The 6385-nt window shown below is 41.5% G+C and overlaps 1 long non-coding RNA gene across 1 annotated transcript; it reads left to right on the top strand.

The window, feature by feature from the left end:
- The first annotated feature begins 697 nt into the window (after positions 1 to 697).
- Positions 698 to 5752, top strand: LOC119798412. Its single transcript, XR_005282716.1, has 2 exons — positions 698 to 987; positions 5666 to 5752. It is a non-coding gene; the product is annotated as an uncharacterized LOC119798412 (long non-coding RNA).
- Positions 5753 to 6385: the final 633 nt, after the last annotated feature.

A 6385-nucleotide genomic window follows, 5' to 3' on the forward strand; every position in this document is an offset into this window, starting at 1 on the left:
AACTTGAGATTTTTTGGTTATTTTCCAGAAGGCTGTTGGCCCAATTTGACCAGCATAATCATGTGCTAGTTCTTACTTTTTCCCCCACTAAAGGTGAAGGGCAAGGAGATTTTGAGGTATTCAGATCGAGCCAGAATCCCAAGTTCCAAAAACTCTTTCAGGGAGATGCTTATCCAATTCCTGGCTGCTCTCTAGGTATGTCGACAGCGTCCAATGAGGCGTCTACGTATATTTATGCCTACACCGGCCTCGACACCGGAAGTACGGAAGAGGCCACTGAAAAAATTAAAAAAGTTAACTGATTTTTACATTTTATTTCAGTTTAATATGGGGAAAAAAATCAGAATTCTTCGATTAAAGTCAGAATTCTGAGAAAAAATTCAGAATTCTGAGAAAAAAGTCAGAATTCTGAGATTAAAGTCAGAATTCTGAGAAAAAAAAGTCAGAATTCTAACTTTTGTCACATGTTAAACTGAAATAAAATTTAAAAAACAGTTAACTTTTTCTTTTTTTTTCCAGTGGCCCTAATCCTCTTTCGTAGGGACGTGTCATTGAGCTACATTAAAAAATTAACAGGGACCTTTCATTTATCTCTTCGGCCACTAGAGGGCCTCATTCGGCTGCTGAGCAGTCCTGTAGTTGATCTGCCTGGCAGGCCACGCCCCTCTCATTAATAATTCAGCGCCGCCCGCCGAGCAGGAGAAGCAGCTATCCAGACGTCACGCTTTGCTCACCGGTAAAGGGAGATTGAAGGGCCGCACTGTTGACATTGTCTGTTAAAAATGTTACACTGATACCAGTTGATGAAAGCGAACGAGGAAGAGGCGCCAATCTGTTTATCTGTACCTCGAATTCAGCTGCTTTCTGAATGATATTAACGTGGGAGGAGACACCAAGAGCTGGAATCTAGCACCGCAGAGACTGAACCGTTATCTACCGGTCCGAGCGTTTCTATCGCCTGTGAATGGAAGGAAATCAGCGCTTAAGGTGGGTTAGCTGCATCTGCCATGTCCGCTCCTGTCAGGGTGATTCACCATCGCCTGACCGACGGAATGTGTTCAAATATGGAGCTCAGTGCTGCCAAACCAACACATCTTCCATCACATCGCTGAAATCCATCAAAACACAAAAGGCAGCCACGCCTTCTGACGCATTTTCATAATGAAATCCTTTTTCTTATCTCCGAACTGAACCGATCAGTGCTCTGAACGCTCAGCCTGCTGTCGGTGTGTTTTGGCATCGCTATTGTTGTCCGTTAGGCGTTGGATGCTGAAATCACTGCAGGAAGACTCGGATATATTAATATATACGATCATTTCCTTATGCTCTCTGTGGAACTGTTTCACCTGAGGTTATAAACTTCAGCCATGTAGTCCTGATAGCTGAACTGGGCCGGATGTTTGTCCAACTGCAGGACATTTCTGCTTGTTTTGCCAGGAAACAGCTCTGTTTCCCCTCTGAATGGAGATATTATTCCACACTACAGTCTGCCCACACTGTACAACTTCAATTTGGAGATGATTTTAAACCATGTTTGTGCAGAATGTAAAACAAAGTTAACAATATTTCAAACGTGTTCCTTTGTATTCTGTTCTGCCACCTATTCTTCCCAGACAGAGCAGAAGAGCATAATCCCATATTAATCTCCTTAACACTACACTTCATTGTTGAGGTCTGCTTCAGTTAAAGACCCCCCCCAAAAAAAAAAATAATAATCCATTTTACCAAATCATTAGTGTCCCAGCTAAATTGAAAACAACAATAATCACATATATTGGGCAGTTTATGTGCAGTAATTTAGTCCACTTCTTTTTTAATTTATTGATATAGCTTCAATTCTATTAATAGGGTATTAAATGCAATTACAACTATTTAAATTACATTTCTACAGAACTACTATGACAAACGTTAAATCTGATCTCAAATGTATAACTTATTCAAGGTAAGCTTGTAATCCCAACTGGACAGATGTTATAAATGTAAGCAATCCACCAACTGTACTGAGTCATTGACTTTCCAGCAATCCCTGCTGAGTTTGGTAGGAGTAGGAAAGAGCTACATAAGGAAGTGTGATTTTCCCATCTGTCACTATTGACTGGGGTTTATTGTAAAAAAAGATGAGATGAGACCTGGGATAGAGCTTTTAACTGTGTGAATGGAACTTCTTCTTGTGTTCAATTTAAAGTTCTCCACCGTACTCATTAGGGGTGTGAATAATAATCGTTTTGTATCGTTGCATCGATCCAACAGCCGACGATCTGAATGCATCGATACGTCCGCAAGAGTATCGATTCATGTTTTTTTTTTTCCTCCGGTTTATTTTTATCCATTTGCTCCTGGACATAATTCAGCAAGAAGGTTCTGGGTTCGATTCCCGGCCCAGGTTCTTTCTGCATGGAGTTTCCATGTTCTCCCTGAGCATGCGTGGGTTCTCTCCGGGTACTCCGGCTTCCTCCCACAGTCCAAAAACATGACTGTTATTTGACTTCTCTACAGTTCCCTTAGGTGTGAGTGAATGGTTGTTTGTCATGTGTGTCTCTGTGTTGCGCTGCGATGGACTGGCGACCTGTGCAGGGTGGACCCCGCCTCTTGCCCATTGACTGCTGGAGATAGGCACCAGCATCCCTCGCGACCCCAATTGGGACAATGGATGGATGGACTAAACTATCTACCTCACATTCTACTTCTAGAAATTCTAGGAACCACTCTGATAGATAGACCTTATTGATCTCACAGTGGAGAAATGTGCAGACAAGTCAATTGCAGATTGACCTGCAGATTGAGATTTTATAGTTTTTCGTTTTTAAATGGAATTCAGTGAGATTTCGATGTTTTCACACTTGAATAAACCTTGAGATTTGACAGATTGCCTTAAAATGAAAAATTATACTATTTACAAAACTCATAAAAAAGATTAACATTATCAGAAGTTAGTGTATTTCAGTACCCATATCTTACATTAAATTACCAAGTGAAACCAAAGTTACAAAGTGTGGGCTAATATACAGAGATGAAAATTGTTTTCCGCTTTTTTGTTCATTTCCATAGCAGAACACGTCATCCATTTGGCTAACAGACATGTGTGTGCAGTAACCAAGTTTGCTTGAATAATTTAAACAGGGGTTTTCAACGTTTTCCAGGCGAAGGACCCCTAAACTAATGGCAAGATGGAGCGGGGATTCCCTAATTATATATATTTTATGAAATTGTGTTATATCAAACTGGTCCTCTAGTGCTTTGTGTAAATGTACCTTATGGTTTGGCATTCAATATTAAGATACTCAAATAAGACAGAGGTTCATATATTCATGTTTTTGTTTTAAACATGTGCTTGGTACAGTTAGTAGGGCGGCCATGCCAAAATGCGTTTTTCTAAAAGTTATAAAATAACGCAATAAACTGATACCTGCCAAGATCAACAATGTCTGTAAATTTCATGTAATCATGCATAAAAGCTATTCAAATGGACATTTTTAATACATAAATGTGGAAAGGAAAATCAGTGATGCTTGTTAGTGCCACTGGCATGAATAAATAAACCTGGAATATTACAAAAAATACTAAACTATTAACATAACTGACAGATTCGTGTTTTAATTTTAAAGATGCATGTAGTATGGGCAGTGAATCCTCAAACCATCTATGGATGGCAAACATACTCCCACATTAGTGAGATTTCTGACCCTGATGAGTAGCACACAACTTGTCTAACCTTTGATGTATGGAGGTTGTCATATGAACAACCCCCCCACAACGCAGATATGCCCGCCCCTTCCACAGACACTCTGCTGCACCTCTCCAAAATTGTAGGTGACCTCAGACAGTGCTGCAGACAGGAGGCCTCTGATTGGTCAATTCTACATCTTCTCTACACTATGTGTATATTCTTTTTAGTAGCTAACCCACTTGTTTTTTTTTGTATGTTTGCCATTGTGGAAAACGACTTGTGAAGATGTTCCGTAAAAGTTTAAAAAAGAAATCCACTGGACTTGGTTTCCAAGATTTGAAGACGTTTCGCTTCCCCTCCAGGAAGCTTTCTCAATTCAAAAAGAAGATGGACCAGCTAGAAGAGCGAGGTGTGCGAGAACGCTGGGACCCTTTTTCCACCTGGATCCCCGCTCTTTTTCTATCTCATGTCCCTTCGTTGTCGCACAAACTTGCCCCCACTTCCTCACCGCCTCGGCCGTATCTAGACCCACAGCTAGTGCCTGATTGTCCCTCTTGTGTTGTGGCGTGGACTAACAGAGTGCAGACCACGCTTCAATATTGGGGCATAAATCAATCAATAATATCTGCATCAAGCTCACTGCAACACACTGCTGCGGGAGGATAACCAGCCCTTAAATGGTCATGTTCATCTGACAAGAGATGATTATCTGAGTGAGTCACTTACCTGGTTTAACAGTCCTCTCAGAGGAAGGCAGGATCCAGCCGATGGGCTGTAAAAAAAGATGCAGCACAAGGAGCCGATCAGTGTCCCCAATGCAGCAACCCCAGTGAGCAGGCGATAGTCCGATCCTAGGAGCCAAGCTTACCAAAACTGACCCTCCCCAGTGTTCCGAGCCAAAACCTGGAGGTCCATGGAAAGGGCCAAAACCCAAGCTCCTCCTGCACGGGGGAACGGCAGGTGATTTAAGTGAGTAATCAGATCAGCTACCGGGGCTGTGATCATGACAGAGGGGCTTTGATTTAATTTATGGGTGCTTCAGCACCCCCAAACATGGGCCAACAACGCCTTTGATTCTGATTCTGATTCCTGGTTGATGGGACAGGTGTTGTGAATGAAACGGTGCCCAGCTTGAAAGAGCTCCTGTGTGTCGCTGAATGTTTTCATTGATGACTGAAAGACATCCTCTGCCTCCATTTATCTGTTTACTACAGTGTGTTGAATTCATGTTAATGTGGATTTAAAAACATTTGATTAGTGGAAAAAGTTGCAGGAGGGAATATTAAAAAAATGTAATCAACAAAAAACTTTTGCGACCCCCATGCAGTACCTCTGTGGACTCCCTAGGGGTCGCGGACCCACTGTTGAAGATCTCCGATTTAAATTTAAGGGTTATTGTACAGTCGCTGCCGTTCAAAATAGCCCTTTCCAATCATTCAAAGGCGAATGAAAGCCCACTTCCCTGCAACTCCCAGCAAAATCCCACCCAACTTCCAGCCACTGGCCTTCTCCTTGCTGTGCATCTTCTTTAGTCGGACTCCACCCTTTGACTGAATTACAGGCTCTGGCAAGCAGATGGTGCACAAATCATGACAGAAAGGATATTTTAATACAAAGATTGATTTTTAAAAATGAATTATAGGGGCCCAGCCAGGGGCCCATCAAGGAAAGTGGGGACATTTTGAATGGCTACAACCGTACAGTTTGATCAGGTGCAGCATTGTTGTTGTTGGAATTATGAGAAGCAAACTAGACAGCAGGGCTGCCTGTTGTTGCGCCTGAATGTTGAAGTAGGGTAAACTCAGTCCAGGTCAATGTTGGGAAAACATCGGGACCCTTGCCATACTCACTGCCTTTGCGTGATTCGTGCTCTATTAGATGATAGTCTTAGCTGATCATTCCTTAATGTACTTTTTATTAAACTTTACATAAACTTCTCAATGTTTTGAGCCACCTGCAAAGTTAACCAATGAGTTCTTTGTCTCCTTCTGTCCCCAGGGGCTGTCCGCAAAAAGCGTACTAAGCTGTAACTATGTTCCGAAACAGCCTGAAGATGCTGCTGGGAAGCAAGGGCCGCAAACTTAATAAAAATGGTATGTATTTCAGTGTTATAAAGTCATCATCTTTTGCTTTGTTCAAATGTTCTGTATCACAGGTTTCATTTACAAGTTAGAGCACTTAATATACCCCTTTCAACTTTTTTCCTATCTTAACATGTAAAAAACATGAATTTCAGGATATTTTATGGGATTTAAACCTAATTGTAAACCAGGGATGGATGAATGTAGTTGTTAAGTATTTCAATTAATTTTTTTTCATCAAGGTGTTGTAGGTGTTGATAGGCTGTAGCTGTAGGTTTATCTGCAGCTACAGGAAGGCAGGAACGATCTCCAGAGGGCAGTCTGTCTTTCACCAGATCCGGAGAAGCCTTTTAATGACATTTCGTTATTGTTTGAAAGTCTTCTGAAGAGGAAGATCACTGTTGTACATGGTCTTTACTTTACAAAGAATACGTGAAATAATCCCCAGAGTAGTTCCTAGAACAGAGCTGGCCTTGTTTATTAGTTTGTTGAGCTTTTATAAGTAATTTTATCTGATATGTAGCATTTTCTTTCAAACACGGAAGGACCTAAGCTTCCTTAGGAACTACAATCTGCTCTTTCCCTTCTTTTTGACAGCTGAAGTTGTGTCCCCCATCGAGTTTGTTGTTCAGGTGAA

This window comes from Cyprinodon tularosa, unplaced genomic scaffold (assembly GCF_016077235.1).
Source record: "Cyprinodon tularosa strain WSP-4 unplaced genomic scaffold, ASM1607723v1 ctg622, whole genome shotgun sequence".
NCBI lineage: Eukaryota > Metazoa > Chordata > Actinopteri > Cyprinodontiformes > Cyprinodontidae > Cyprinodon > Cyprinodon tularosa.